We start from the raw sequence: 16,852 nt of genomic DNA, 5'->3' as shown, positions 1-16,852 counted from the left end.
GAGAAAAGCGCCAGTCTAGACGGGATCTTTCGGAAAATAAAGGCTTTTCCGGAAGATCCCTTATTCCTCTTAAAATCAGGTCCTTTCTCCCCCGTCCCGCCCTTGGCTTGATCTGGTAGCACTTTCCAGCAGTGTGGAACAGACATCAGGGGAATAAGTGAGTCTGACGCCTCCTGTGTCTGAGACCCTTGCAACAGCAGTGCGGGGCTAGAAGTCACTTTGGTCCCTAGTTTACGAAAGGGAAGCTGAGGCACACAGAAGGGTAAGTGACTTGCCCAAGGTCATGCCACAATTATCATCTACTTAAATTTGATTCTTTCATATACAGTATTCTCCATTAATTCATTCAGATTAATATTATAGAACTAGCGGAGGTAATAATATTTCAGCCATCTGAGGAAGCTAGCAGTGATTCCTCTTATTATTCTTTAGATTTTATAAGAAATTAACATGCATGCTATTGAGAATCATAGCCCCTTTCCCAGCTCACATGGAAAGAATATTGAAGGGCTGTTGGTCAAGCCTAGACTAAGGCATAGTTCTGTCAGATCTGGCGTAGTGTTCAAAATATACAAATAGTTAATTCAACGTCATGGACAGTGTCATTGTAGCCATGTTGGTCACAGGATAGTAGAGAGACATCGTGGTTAAGGTAATATCTGTTATAGGACCAACTTCTCTGGTGAGAGAGACAAGCTTACAAGCTAACACAGAGTTCTGCATGTCAACCATTCATTCAACCTTGCAATGCCTTTTTTCATATGCAGTTCTTCCAATGGTGTTTTATTCTGACCTATAGCATCCTTGCGATTTTACTCTTTAGTGTCTATGGGTACGTCTACACTTGCACCGTAGTTCGAACTAGGGATGCAAATGTAGTCGACCGAAATTCCTAATGAAGCGTGGATTTAAATATCTCGTGCTTCATTAGCATGATCTCGCCGGCGCATTACTCTGCTGAACAGCTGTTTCGAAAGTGAAAGTTTGCGCCGGGATGCATTAGTTTGAACCAAACACCTTGGTTCAAACTAATGTTACTCCTCAAAGAATAACCAAGGGGTTTCGTTTGAACTAACATGTCCCGGTGCACACTTTCAGTTTCGAAACAGCTGTTCAGTGGAGTAACGTGACGGCGAGATCATGCTAATGAAGTGCAAGATATTTAAATCCCCGCTTCATTAGCAATTATTTCGGTCACCTACATTTTCATCCCTAGTTCGAACTAGAGTGCAAGTGTAGACGTACCCTTTAGCATTAGCATTCACGGAACACAAATTGCACAAGAGCCAACAATGTGATGATGCTGTTTTGAAAAATGTTTTTATTTTGGGTGACATAACAGGAATGCTATTTTTAAGGTATTTGGTAATTGTCAGCACTGGTAGAGTTCTGGGCACTGCACTTTAGGAAAGATATGGACTAATTGGACATAGGAGGAGATAATAAACATTATAAAAGAGTTAGAAAATCTGATCTATGACAAAATGTTAAAAAATCCTGGGCATCTTTAGTCTTGAGAAAAGAAGACTGAGGTGGGACCTTATAATAGTCTTCAGATATGTTAAGGAAAGGACTGCTGTAAAGAGAAATGTGATCAATTGTTCTCCATGTCCACTGAAGGTAGTATAGGAAGCAATAGGCTTAATCTGCAATAAAGGGCATTTGGGTTAACTGTTAGAAAAAGCTAACTATAAGAGTAATTAAGCTCTTGAGCAGGCTTCCAAGAGGTTTTATGGATTACCAGTAATTGGAGTTTTTAAATAACAATTTGGATAAACACCTCTCAGGGATGGTTTAGGTTTCTTTGCCCTGCCTCAGGGTAAGATGCTGAACTTTGTCTTCTTGATGTCCCTTTTAGTCCTACATCCTTATAATTCTGTGATCTCACAAATTAATGTACATGATTTTACCTCATTTGCCATTTGCCTATCTCTTAATCTTTGGACTCCTATAACATAGGATGCATTGATCGCTTTGAAGAGCAAATGATCATGTGACAAACTAAAACTGTAAGAAAAAAAGAGTTCGTTGGCTTGTGATAATACTGAAGTATCATAGGAAGAGTCTTGGCGTACAAAATGAACTTCATTGTTACAAATATAATGTTCATAGTAACAAGATTTCAAGAAACACCATCCTAATTGTCACCCTTGTTTGCAGTCTGAGGCTAAGTCTACATGTTGGAACTGAAAGTTTTATTCTTTTTATATTTGTATTTTAGGTTTAGTAATGTAGTAATATAATATATATATATAATTTTATTTAATATTGTGGTAAATTAAATTCTTTAGTTAAGTATATATCTCTTATATTTCCCTGTTCTAAAGTTTAGTAAGATTAGTAAGTAAAGAAACAGGATCTCATATTGTGTCTATGTTAATGAGTATAGAAATATTGAAGGTCCGGGCCTTCGATGTGAATTGTTTTGATTTTGCTTTTGCTTAATATAAAACAATACTGTTTACTTTTTGAGGGATTTTGTGAAAGACTATTTGTGTTAATGAGATAACATGTGAAGGTCATCATTAGAGCCAGATGGTCAAGAGAGAAGGAGGGTAATGGGAGTGAAAACAAACTGTAAAAGACAGACTGCGAAAAAACATATCAGCATCAGAAAAACCATCAGTGCGTACCCACGGTCAAGAATTGATCAGATTGGCAGAATTGATGGCTCTAAAGGTGAAGGGTGGGCACCAAAAGTTAACCGTAACCGGTCACAGACTGACACAGTGAAATCCATAGAGGAGAGGATTATAAAAGCAGGGTGCCTTGCTATGGGACTTTGGGTTCGTCTTGCCACCAACTCCAGAGGAGCATCAGATCGATCGACCGACAAAGGCCCTGCTTTTCCTCTGTGTTCAATCTAGCTGGCTGCTAGACTGATACAGAATCTGGACAGATAACTATAACATCATCTGGTGGGACTGTGTGTGTATGGTGTTTGTGTGTGAGTGATTGAAAAGCATATGCAACTGTTGTATTCTCAGTAAACTGCCTTTCCCCAGTAAAAGATCTCGTGTGCTTCATTTAAGCAGTAACATACACAATAGCCTTTTTTCAAAAAAAGCTATGCAAATTGTGTTCCAGATAAACAGGGCCAAATTGCGGAATAACCTCCTCTTTTGAAGGAGCCCTTATTCCTCGTAGAACGAGGTATACAGGGCTCCCCGAAAGAGCGCGTTTGCTCTTCAACAAAAAAAAGCAGAAGAGCAAACGCGTTCCCTGGAGATGGCAGAATTTTTCCAGGATACTTCCAGAATCCCAGAAAAACCCTGCAGTCTAGATGTACCCTCAATGATGAGAGCATAAAGGCACACAGCGCTAAAAATGTCTGACAATATTTTCTATTTTCAGACTTAATTTTCAGAAGATGGCAACATAGTGAGTTATGGAAGAATATAAGTTTGTCAGATTTGCTAATAAAACTAATTTGAAAATATGAATTATTACTGTGATGTGCTGGTTCCTAGAAACATGGCCTATAATAAATCCTATGTTCACATGCGTGCTCTTACAGGGAGCTGAGGGACAAGAGCAATCTATTCATTTGTTTTTTCTATTAAATAAAAGCACAGCCTCACAAACATTAGCAGGGAAAGAGTCAACACCACTTGGCAGACAAGATTATATTAAGTGCATTTGCTGAAAACATTTATACTCTGTTCCTGAAAATTATGCTGCATTTATCAAGAACATAGCACAATATCCAGTTTCATCTAGATGTGTGGATGAAGACTTTTGAGGCCGAGGGTAGAGGGCATGTAGAGTATCAGCAGACTTTTAAATAGTTTCGGATACAACCTAGTTCATTCAAAAAGGTTAAAAAAAATGTGTTCCTCAGAAGTTTGAAGCCCAAGAATAAGCCATTCTTAGCAGGATGAATTAGTAGTATCTAAAATGGTGAATACTTACGAGGAGTAACAGTAGTTCGGACTAGGAAGCCTAGTCCGAACTACCTAGTCCGTGCCGCGTGTAGCCGCGCGGCACGGAGTCTGCACTAGCGGACATTTAAAAATGGCGGCGCCCGGCTTTATGCAAATGAAGCCCGGGAAATTCAAATCCCGGGCTTCATTTGCAACTCCGGTTGCTTACATTACCACCCTAGTTCGAACTAGGGTGGTAGTGTAGACATACCCACAGAGAAAATTTGTTTTTGTTAAAACGCACCCAAAACTCCATTTGAACTCAGTGAGAACTACATACTTAGCAATGAAAAATATAAGGTCTTTCAAACTGGACACCCCAGATCAAATGCTGCCTTTGAGAATTTTAGTTTTGCTTCAGTGAATTAAGTATCTGTAACTGGAATATAATAAGACCTGCTGCTGCATTTACATGGGAATTTGGGGTGTAAAGAACTTCAGTGGGAATCTACAGGTAAGGCCAGAAAACAAAACTTCATTTTCACACAAAAATTAAAGGTTTTGACATATTTTTCTGTTCTGACAAGGAATTAAAATTAGACCTTTTGGCTTTTTTTGTGGAAATAAAAGAGGGAAATAAATATAGGTGCTGAACTAGGGTTTCTGGGTGCAGAAGCATCCCTTGGTGTGAAGTGATTTCCTTCATGTTGGGTTTACAGTTTGGTTCAATGGCTGTCAGCACCCTGGCGATACAAATTGTTCCAGCACTCTTGGAAATAGACTTAGCCATCCCAGAATAGCCGATAGCTCAGTGTTCAGAATCAGGATACTCATCTGGGATGGGTGAAAGGTACAGGTTGTTGTTCTGAATCATGCCGGCAAGTAGTTGAATCTGGGCTTGCCACATCCCTGGTGAATACCCTCACTGCCAGTTAATAGAGACATTATCTCTAACTTTGGTCCATGAATATTTAATTATTTATATAAAGTGGAACTACTCCACCACAGAGTTTGAACATGAGATTGACTCTCTATCTCTCTCTACCTCTCTCTCTCTCTGTTGAAACAGATACATTTCCATGAAAGTTTCAATAATTGTTTTCCAATGAAAATTTTTTTCTCAAAAAATTCCCAAACAATTCTATTTATAATAGAGTTTGGCATTTTTCTCTTCTAAAAATGAGAGACTGATTTTCATTGTGTTGTGAAAGGTGAGTTATTTTAAATGAAGCTGGTGTTATCTTCATATTGACAGGAAACACATGCCAGAGATTTCATGATGTATACCATGAAGTGTTGATGAAAACTATTCAGATGGTAAGATTATGGATGGTAGGACAAACTCTTACATACATAATTATTGAGTCACAGAATAATCATACTTGCTTAAACAGTGGCAAAACAATAATTACATATCACTTTGCTTTTTGTTTTACATAGTATGAGATAGTGTGTGTAAAGGAAATAGATATTGCATATAATATTTTAACCTCGAATATTACATGCTCTATCTGTTGGTGTGCTGTGTTAGGGTATGTCTACACTACAGAGTTAGTTCGAACTAATGGACGTTAGTTTGAACTAACTTTCATAGGCGCTACACTAGCGCTCCTCTAGTTCGAACTTAATTCGAACTAGCGGAGCGCTTAGTTCGAACTAGGAAAACCTCATTTTACTAGGATTAAGCCTAGTTCGAACTAGCTAGTTCGAATTAAGGGGTGTGTAGCCCCTTAATTCGAACTAGTGGGAGGCTAGCCCTCCCCAGGTTTCCCTGCTCGCCACTCTGGCCAACACCAGGGAAACTCTATTGCCCCCCTCCCAGCCCCGGGCCCCTTAAAGGGGCATGGGCTGGCTACAGTGCCCGTGCCAGGTGCAAGCCTGCCAGCACCCAGCCAGCAGACCCTGCACCTGGCACGGCTCGAGCCAGCCACCCGATGCCCCCCAGCCCGCCCCCTCTTCCCGGGACCAGGCTGGCGGCTCCCGGGAGCTTGCCCGAGACCGCAAGAGGCGGGCACCCGCCTGGGCTAGTGCGGACATCGTGGACCTCATCCACGATCTCCGCACTAGGCCCAGGAAAGTGGCCGTCTAGGGCAGGAGAGCTGCCAGCCTGGCCACCCAGGAGCAGGTGTGCATGAAAATCAAGGGGGTCCACTGAGACCCCCGACCCTGAGCCCTGAGCTTACAATGGCCGTCCTGGGTCAGACCAAAGGTCCATCTAGCCCAATAGCCTGTCTTCCGACAGCGGCAAACCCTAGGGACCCTGGAGGGGATGGACCGAAGACAGTGACCAAGCCATTTGTCTCGTGCCATCCCTCTCCAGCCTTCCACAAACCTTGGGCAGGGACACCACTCCTACCCCCTGGCTAATAGCACTCCATGGACCCAACCTCCTTCACTTGATCTCATGTCCCTTTAAACTCTGTTCTAGTTCTAGCCTTCACAGCCTCCTGCAGCAAGGAGTTCTACAGGTTGACTCTTTGCTTTGTGAAGAACAACTTTCTGTTACTAGTTTGAAGCCTGCTACCCATTCCTTTCCTTTGGTGTCCTCTAGTCCTTCTTTATGGGAACTAATGAAGAACTTTTCTGTATGCACCCTCTCCACCCAACTCCTGCTTTTAGAGACCTCTATCCTGTCCCCCCTCCGTCTCCTCTTTTCTAAGCTGAAAAGTCCCAGTCTCTTTATCCTCTCTTCATATGGAACCTGTTCCCAACCCGTGATCATTGTAGTTGCCCTCCCTTCTCCCACCCTCTCTCTTCCCCTCTCCCACCTCCTTTTTCCAGTCTCCCCCAGTTTTGTTCAATAAAGGCAGATTCCATTATTGAACACAATTGTCCTTTATTTTGTACATCAAGAAAAGGGGCTAGGGAAGGGTAAGTGGAAGGAGGTGAGGGAGGAATGGGGTACGAGCCCCCGATGGGGAGGACTGGGCTGGCTCTGTGGGCTTCTGGGGGTGGAAGCTCTCCTGCAGCCCCCCAATTGCCCCCTCTCCCCAGATGGCAGCCTGTGGCAAGTGCAGCCGGTCTGATGGCTGAGTGCTGTGATGTGCCCAGTGTGGGCACTCCGGGCACTCCAAGCCAGGACTGCTTTGCAAGCAGGGCACCCCTGAGAACTGTCTGTCCGGGGTGGGGGTTGGGTCCCTTTAAGCGCAGCCCTCGGCTAGCCTGAGACAGCATCTCCACGCTCTAAGTCCTCCTCTGATGCCCTGCCGGCACTGCTTCTGGCCATCCTTAAGCCCGGTTCAGGGTCCACTTAATGTGGACATGCTAGTTTGAATTAGCAAAACGCCAATTCGAACTAGTTTTTAGTTCTAGATGCGTTAGTTCGAATTAGCTTAGTTCGAAGTAACTAATTCGAACTAAGTTAGTTCGAATTAGTGCAGTAGTGTAGACGTACCCTCATGTGGAAGCAGGCTCTTTGCTGGCCAGGCCTCTCACACGTATTGCCATCCAAGCAAAAGGTCAACTTCCCCTTGATGAAAAACCCTTACGCTATGTAACTTAAAGGTCAGCGATGAACAGGAACCTAAACCAGACCTAAAAAGTTCATGTAAAGTTCGTGCTGGTTGTGCTGACTGTGCCGTGCCCGATAAGGCAGAAAAGGAAAAACAGGAAACCATCTCACCCCCTTTCTTCTGTCATTTAACAGACAGGGTCTGGTAGCCTATCACAAAAAGCATGCAAAAGCTTTCTCTATAAAACAGCTTCCCCTTCTGTATCAAATTGAGGAATCCCGAATAAACATTGGATGGCAGAATATGAGCCAGATCCGAGGACTGATCACCTGAGGGCCACCTCCCGCTCACCAAACCAAACGAGTTCCTGTAGAGCGTAACATATACCAAACATAACGAATACCAAATATGTTGTTGTTGTAGTTTGTGTGTCTGTTAAATGTAAGTATTGTTATCTGAAATTGTTTAGAGGTGTTGTTAAGTAGTAGTGTTAAAAGTTTTAGATAAATGATTAGTCTTATAAGTAAGACTGATGTAAATGTAACTGTTAATAATCCCTAGTCCCTTGTTAACAACTATTGGGATTTAGAGAAACCTCAAGGAATTTTCTTTACTGTATTGCATTTTGCTTATTGGTCATTCTAATAATTATTTGGTGCCTACGTATGTAAGAAATTGATAAAATAATAATTTATACGTAGAAGCCCTTTAATAAAAGTTTAAAAGATATTTGGTAATAGTTTGCCTGTTTCTGCGCCTCCCTGGGACTAGCCACATTTCCGAACCTTTTACTTTAAACCACATGTTACTTGCTAAATGATTATAAATGGTTAATCCCAACATAAGATGATAGCACTGATATAGGAAGGTAAATAATAGTTTCAAATATTTCAATTTTTCTTTACTTAACAAATAATACAGATGTCATTGCTTTAAAGTTGTACTTCTGACCATGGAGTTCAACAGCCAAGGAGGGAGGAGGCTGGTGGGAAAAACCAATGAAATACTTTGGGATAGATAAAAAAGGATGAATCTCAGTCTTGGATAAGATAGACCTAGGCCAGGTTTACACTAGATCGGGAAGCACGGCTTAAGGTATGCAGAACAGGTAGCTGCAGTTGGCTTACTTTAAGCTAAGCTTGGTGTAGTCACCACACTAAGAGGATGATGGAAGCTACCATTTGGCTTCCCTTACTCCTCACAAGAACAGGAGTAACAGTTGCTGATGGAGCACTTTGGTGTTCTTGATGTTGAGAGTTGGTCCAAGACATGCATACGCATCAGCAAACACATTCAAGATAGTTTGAAGATGTTTCTCAGAGTGGGCAAAAACTTCATTGTCATCAGCATGCTGAATTCCACTATAGATGTGATGGAAATCTTACTCTTAACTTTCAGCCTGCTAAGCCTAAATGGCTTTCCATCCATTCTGTAAATGATTTCAAGACCAGCTGAGAGCAGTTAGGTCAAAAATGACAGGAATAAAGACTGCACACATGGTTGGGGCAATGATACAGCATCATTTGGCTCCTGTTTGTACTTTGAAAGGTTCACTCTGGGAGCCAGTACTGCTCAGAACAGTCGCTTTCATGTTGTCATGAGGCAACTTTAGGACATTGATGTATTTATCAGAACATCCAATCTTTGATAATACAGTCCCAAGTGCACGGTGATTCACTGAGTCAAAGGCTTTAGTTAGATCAATAAAAGCCATGTACAGTGGTTAGTTTTGCTCCCGACACTTCTCTTGCAGCTGCCGTGCAATGAAGATGATATCCCAGGCAGGGAGCTCCAAGTAGGCCTCTGGTTCCTCCAGAGGCTGGCCCCTGACTGAGCTCCCCGGCTGGGTTCTTATAGTCTTGGCCACACCCCTGGATTCCGGTCAGGTGAGTGGGAGAGGCTATGCTGTGCCCAAAATGGCTCCTGGAGTGGTTCCTCCACTTCCGGGTCAGTGTGTGGCCACTCTGCCCCACTATAGGATGGCTAGGCCACATTCTCAGAAAACCATCTTCCAGTATAGTCCGTCAAGCTCTCACATGGAACCTGCAAGGAAATGCAAAAGAGGAAGACCTCGGACAATGTGGAGAAGGTCTACTGAGAATGAAGGACAACAACTGGGGTACTCCTGGAGTCAGCTAGAAGTTTTGTCTTGAGACAGTGAAGTGGAGGTGACTTGTAGATGACCTATGCTCCACTTGGAGTACAAGGGTTTAGTAGTAAAACAAATTCTTTTTTACTATCAGAAAATCATCTCAGTCCTTCCTCCAGTGGAATATAACAATAGGTTCCCAAAAGCTTCCCTCCAACACATCACTATGTTTGTATCTTGTTGTTTTGTTTTTGTTTTTTTGTGGCTCAGTTTAGAAAATAGGTTTTAATTGGCTTTTCATAATTAGTATGGACAGGCAAACTAAAATAATGATAAGAATATAACAGAAGAACAGCCATACTGAATCAAGCCAAAGGTCCATCTAGCCCCATATCCTATCTTTTGACAATGGCCTATACCAGGTGCACAAGAGGGAAAGAACAAAACAGGCAATCAAAAGGTGATCCATCCCCCGTTGCTCATTCCCAGCTTTTGACAGAGGCTAAGGACATTTTACCCATTCTGGCTAATTACCATTGATGGACCTATCCTCTGTGAATTTATCTAGTTTTTTTTAACCCTATTAAAGTCTTGGCCTTCTTAACATCCTCTGGTGAAGAGTTCCGCAGGTTGATTATGTGTTGTGTGAAGAAATATTCCTTTTGTTTGTTTGTTTTAAACCTGCTCTTTCTTGATTTCATTTGGTGACCACTAATTCTTGTGTTATGGGAAGTACTAAATAGCATTTCTATATTTACTTACTCCATACCAGTCATGATTTTATAGATCTCAATCATATCCCCTCTTAGTCATCTCTTTTCCAAAATGAAAAGTCCCAGTCTTATTAATCTGTCCTCATATGGCAGCCATTCCAAACCCCTAATAATTTTTCTTGCCCTTTTCTGAATCTTATCCAATTCCAATATATATATTTTGTGACGAGGTGACCATATCTGCATTCAGTATTCAAGATATAGGCATATCATGGATTTATAAAGAGGCAATAAGATAGCTTCTGTCTTATTATCTGTCCCTTTCTTAATGATTCCCAACACTCTGTGTGCTTTTTTGACTGCCACTGCACGAGTTGATGTTTTCAAGAACTATCCACAATGACTCCAAGATCTCTTTTTTGAGTGATAATAGCTAATTTAGACTCCATTATTTTATACATATAGTTGGGATTATGTTTTCCAATGTGCATTACTTTGCATTTATCACATTGAATTTCAATTGCCATCTTATTGCCCAGTCACCCAGTTTTGTGAGATCCTTTTGAAGTTCTTTGCAGTTTGCCTGGAACTTAACTATCTTGAACAGTTTTGTCATCTACAAATTTTGCCACTTCACTGATTACCCTTTTCCCCAGATCACTTACAAATATGTTCAGTAGGATTTGTCCCAGTACAAACCCCTGCGGGACATCATTAGTTATCACTTTCTTTCTGAAAATTGACCATTTATTCATAATCTTTGTTTACTATTTTTTTAATCAGTTACCAATCCAAAAGTTAAAAAATAATCCAATTGATGAACACATTATAAATGTAAATAGTCTCTAATGTGCTACAGGACCATTCATTGTTTTAAAAATTTTTTTACATTTTAAATCTCATATACGTGTTATTTATGGAATTTGATTCATAATTAATTTTTTTAAAAGCACCTATTCTATGATTTAGGAGCATTTTAAAGATTAGATACAATACATTAATAATCTGAGCAATGCAATGTGCCCAGAAGGTCAACAAATTCATATTATTTTGGACTAAAGAATAGATGTGAAATACAAAAGCTTGCAAAAATTACAAATGTCATGCCTGCAGTCCCTGAGATCTTAAAATAAGGCAACCCCAGCCTGAGCAATTTAACTAAGAGATGTTTTGAGCATCTCTACCAGCAGTGAACTAAATTCTTCCCCACCAGGCTCTCCCAGCCAGGGGTAACATGGGTTCAAAACTTAGGTTGTGAAGAATTCTCAACATTTCCAGCACCTTAATCAGTATTACTGTCAGAAATTAAAGGAGAGAAGACTTAAGCCTTTGTCTCCACACTGGATATAGACATGCAAAGGTTGGTCTGAATCAGAATGTTTTTCTTTGCAAAGTGGCATAGAATAACCTCCTGGTCAGAGGGGCTTAAAAAGAACTACCTAACAGACAGACTGCCCAGACTCATTAACCAGACTGTTTAGTACTCAAAATAAACCAATCATTTGGGACTTCGTAGATGTCTGGCTGAGGTAAAGAATGGGAGGGTTCAGAATACCTGAAGAAAGAATACAATTTTCTTGTAAGATCTATAAGTCTTTTTAGCATAATTTCTGAAGAATTCTATTAAATTTGTATAGAACCCCTTTGATTTAATCTCTTTTTAAATTCTATTGGACTTTTCCATTGGGGTATTTCACTTTTTGAACCAGCTTCTAGGTCATCCTATAAACATGGTTGTGTACTCTCATGTCCATAGTGTATTATTCTACCCTCACACCCCCATTTGGACTAATATTGTTTATGTTGCCAGTAAGACACCTAGAAATTGCTTGATTATCTTGTGAAGTTTAATATAGTAACCTGAAAGAAACAATTCATTATTTAATACCTTCACCGCATGAGCAGTAGTACACCCATATAACACCATTCCTTTCAAAGCGGATGGGAAAAAAGGGATGTTTTTGTTATTGTTGTTAAAATATTTATCTGGCTCATAAAAATATTTGATTAGCATTCACTGACATCAAAGTGTGCAACTGGCAAATAGTTTGATTCAACTTGCACATACAGTATGCATTGCAAGAGAATCTTTGTTGAACCTAGTTACAGAACACTACTCGTATACTCAGCACATATTGGTTTTATAACAACGATCAGTTGTGCACTCCATTAAAGACTTTTTTCTACATTATTTTTATTTGCAAATAAGAATCCAGAACAGTTGTCATGTTCTTAAAAATCTGCTTATATGATATACAGGCAGTCCCCGGGTTACGTACAAGATAGGGACTGTAGGTTTGTTCTTAAGTTGAATTTGTATGTAAGTCGGAACTGGTACATATTGTAGGGGAAACTCTAGCCAAACATTTCTCCAGAGCTCAGTTTTATTCTCCCACACCTCACTTCCCTCAGTCCTTTATTCTCAAGCTGAGGTGTCTGCTGAGAAAAGCCGCTCCACGTCTCCCTGGTCTGCTGGGGGAGGCACTAGCTTTGCGTCTCCCTGGTCGGCTGGGGGGAAGCAGCTAGTGTGGGGTTGCCTCACCCCGTTTGTAAGTAGGGATCCGATGTAAGTCGGATTCATGTAACCCGGGGACTGCCTGTAGTATTGTCTTTGCGTGTAGGTTTTGTTTCTGAACATGCTACAATGGAGTAAGCACTTCGATTGTAAAATTCATTTTTATAAAAGGAGCAACTTTTATTAGTGAAGTGGTTTCTTTGAAAACATGATAAAATCAATATTGTACACTGATTTCAGGTAAACTGGAATTTTTCTATTGTAATACCTACATGTTACAATAGATATTATTGAAAACTGAGTTCTTTGGAAAATAAGTCACTTGTTTAGATCCCTAACTAGGAGTTGTGCCCTTTGAAAATCTGGTGTTGAGCAATTGAAAATCTGGCCTTCTGGTTATGAACTGAAGTAGCTGATCATATCGGATATAACTGTACATCTTAAAGGAAGCCAAGATTTGTTAATTGTGTATCTTTATCATTCTCTTGCTCCAAACCAAAATAAATTATCACATTGGAGCAGTAGTGTAATCAGATTACACACATACCTGTGCTATATAATACACAGTTGGTGGGCAAAATGTAACAGCTGGAGAGAAGACAGCACATGAGGCAGATTCCATGAAAATATTTGTCATTACATCAAGTACTTTGAGGTCTATGGGTGAAAAGTGCTTTATAGGAATGGAGTTGTATGGATAAGCCCACCATTGGAGGCGGGGGGCAAAGTGGTCAACTGCCCCAGGGCCTGGAGCTTCTAGCCACTGCTGCTACTACTGCAACAACGTGCCAGCTGGAGTCCTAGACCCTTTAAATCACTGTAGGAGTGCTACTCTCCTAGTTTCAGCCCTGCCCTTTCCAGACAAGGCCTGCCGCTTCCAAAGCATGAAGCAGGACCGCCACCCCTCCACTCCCTGCCTTTCCCAGGGGTCTGGCGAGGCTCTTGGCCCTGCTGTATAAGAATAACATACAGTCCAGAGCTACAAACAAAGGAGGAGGGCAAAGTGGCCAGTTGCTCCAGGGCCTGGCAATTTAAAAGGATCCAGGATTACGTGCCCTTTAAATCGCTGCCAGAGCTCTGCACAGTGCGGCCTAGGAGGCACTGAGGGTTGGCTGAAGGGGGCACACTGATATCTGGTGGTGTTGAGTGCTGGCTGCCTCTTGCCCCACCTCTTCTGTTTGAGACTCCACCTCTTCAGAGGGGCCCATAGCAAAGCCTCCCCCATTGCCACCAGCCCTGATATAGTCACAAATATGGAAAGAGAAATATAACCAAATAAGGCGATAATGCCACTGCCCAAAAGAAATTACAATCGAAGAGTCTGATCATGCCGACATTTACTACCAATTGTAATGATTACAATGGGACTATTCCTGCTAATGAACAATATGCCCAATAATTCACAGGATTGCACTCTAAGATAGACAGTATATAGGCAAAGATATTGGGAAGAAGATGTAATGAAGTAATGTAATGTCATATGGATTATTTGTCTGGCAGGCATTTTGTTTTTATTATATTTTCACAGTTATACTGCAGACCTCAAGGAGAAGGCAAACTGTTCTAGTCAGAATGAGGCAGGATAAAAAAGACAATAAACTAGTTTACACCAGCGAGGCCTCTATCCTTGTCATTACCCATAGTAAGGTGACCTTTCAAAATTACAACTGAGAAACTAACATTCAAAATATGACAGTAATTACTTGTCTACAAGAAATAGTTGCTGTATGTGCAAATCTCAAACAAAAGATTGAGTGGTCCCTCTAGTGGAAAGATGCGAGACTAAAAATGGAGAAGGCCAACAGAGTAGCTCATGTTAGTGAGTTTACTCTGGTTTCTCAAGAAAAGGTCTTCATTAAAATAATTTCTTACCCTGGGAAACAATACATTATAAATTATTATTTTATAGTAAATTAATTTTGCTAGGTCCTTTTCTCCTATGTTCTCAAAAAGAGTAAATTTATTACTGATTTAGAGGAGTCCCCTAACTTAATAAGAAAAGTGGAATTCTCTTAAGGCAGGATCTTATACTAAGAAGCACTATTAGCAAAAATCTTTTACAATTTAATTTTGCTTACCATGATTGCTCACATTTAACCAACGTTATTAGTGTTTAAACTTGACATGTGCTCAAATGCAAATCTTAACGTCAACCCTCCTGATTAAAAGACATAATCTTCACTATTTTGGTAACTTACTTGACTATCCTGGGCTGATGGCTGCATGGTGAGGCCTCTAATTTAACTGGCAATCTGGGTGAAGAATTTGCCCTTCTAATTAATAAATCGTGGAGCAAGAATGGAAACGAAATTAGGGATTAAAGGTCAGGTCTCCTGACACGCCTACCTCACATATTTCAGGCCTTAGACAGCAAGCTGTAAACATTTCACTTGGAAAAAAAAGCGGCTTATCTTTACAATTGCTTCCTACAGGTGACTAGTGGCTCCTGGGTGTGTTTGTATAAATATTTATATAGAAAGGGTTACCTTGGAGAATAAACTTCAGAGCTGATAAAACTGTAACCCTTCCGCCAGGTGGAGTCAGCAGCAGCCAGGGCCACATTAATTATCTAGGGATTTCTCTCCATCGATCCAACACAGAACTGGCTCAAATACCCACCCAGTACCCTGGGAAATTCATACTCCCCCCCTCCAAGAGGCAATGCTTCCCCACTCTCAGACACAGAGTCTGAGTGTAGAAAATAAACTTTTAATAAAAGGGATGGGAGTAACATGGCATTAATTTGGGAAAATACCACAACCAGTTCATAAACAAAAAAGAGTAAAAGTCTCATCCCAAGTAGGTTGGGCCATGTTCCTTTCCTCTCAGGTTCTTAAGTCCAACAATCTAAATCAGTATTTCTTAAACTTTTTAAGACCAAGGAACACCAGACAATAAATTTTTGGTATGAGGAAAACCAAGAGTTGTTGGTTGAACAAAAAAAACCAAAAAGAATAAAAACCACCCCCATACTAACACCTTTCCCCTTGACGACACTTTTATTGACAACGACAATATTTGCTCACTGCCCAGTGATAATTTAAGTATCTTTTTAATTATCTTTTGAAAAGTGGAACATCTTTTTTTAATCATTTATCCCAAACATAACCTGTCAATTGCTATCCATTAAATAAAAAAAAGTTGTCCGACAAAGAAGGAACATTGTATCTGTCCCCCCTCACTGTCCTGGGTAACAAGTGAGGGGTAAAGGCAGCGGTGCAAAGACCCAGTTCAGGTGGTGACTGTAGAGCAGTTCTCTCTCCTGGCAGGCAGGATCCCCAGACCAGCAGCAGAGATAGCCAATCAGAGCTAGCACTGCTGCTGTCCCAGCAACACTCCTCCCTCTGGCAAGGGGCACACCCGAGGCGCGGAGCTTTCCCAGGCGATTGCAAGCTGGGTGCAGAAGCACGTGAGGAGGAACGCAGGTAGCCCTGCCTCATTTCCTGCCACGTCACCGCGGCATCACCACTCGCTCAACTGTTCCACCCTTCGCACCACTAGTGCAGCCCTAGCGGCTGTTATTTTTCCTCAAATGGTTGTGGCACACCTGTGAGTGCTCTGTGGAACACCAGTGTTCCACAGGACACAGTTTAAGAAACAAGGATCTAAATGTCCCCTTCATATGCCCATCCTTCCTCTGCACCCTGCTCGCTATTGCTGCCCTTCATCAGGGCAGACCTCAAATTCAGAGGTGCATCAGCAGAGTTCAGGATGATAAAGAAGCATCTTACTCACTCCTCTGGTCACTCACCCTCCACCTGCTCGCTGCTGTCTGCCACTGCCCTGTTGAGCACTTGTCACATCCCATTACCCTGCTGGCTTCTTGTTGTGCTACTGCCACTCTGGTGCATCTGCCAGCCACCTTGGCAGCTGCTTGTTGCTCCTGCCAGCAACCCTCCCTTGCTCCTGCTAGCCCACCGGCCAACCGCTTACTGCTTCTGTTGGCTTGTAGTGCATTTGGCTTTGGGCAAAACCCAGTGATTTCATCTCTTGGCCCAAAGCACAGTCCAGTCACAAGAAATTTCAGCATACACTGGAGTAAATTTAAAGTAATAAATGATAAAAGAGACTCTTTATGGAGCCTATTTTAGCTCTATCATTGAATTAGTGGGGAGAAACAGGTTGAACTAGTCTTACAGCTAATGCCTGGAGGATATGCATCCTGCTTATTCAGAGTTCTGCCCTCCCCACTTAATCTCACAGTTGAGTCCTTGTCTATC

This window comes from Pelodiscus sinensis, chromosome 2 (genome assembly GCF_049634645.1).
Source record: "Pelodiscus sinensis isolate JC-2024 chromosome 2, ASM4963464v1, whole genome shotgun sequence".
Classification (NCBI taxonomy): domain Eukaryota; kingdom Metazoa; phylum Chordata; order Testudines; family Trionychidae; genus Pelodiscus; species Pelodiscus sinensis.
The sequence above is the reverse complement of the archived record's forward strand: the minus strand, read 5'-3'. Positions refer to the sequence as shown.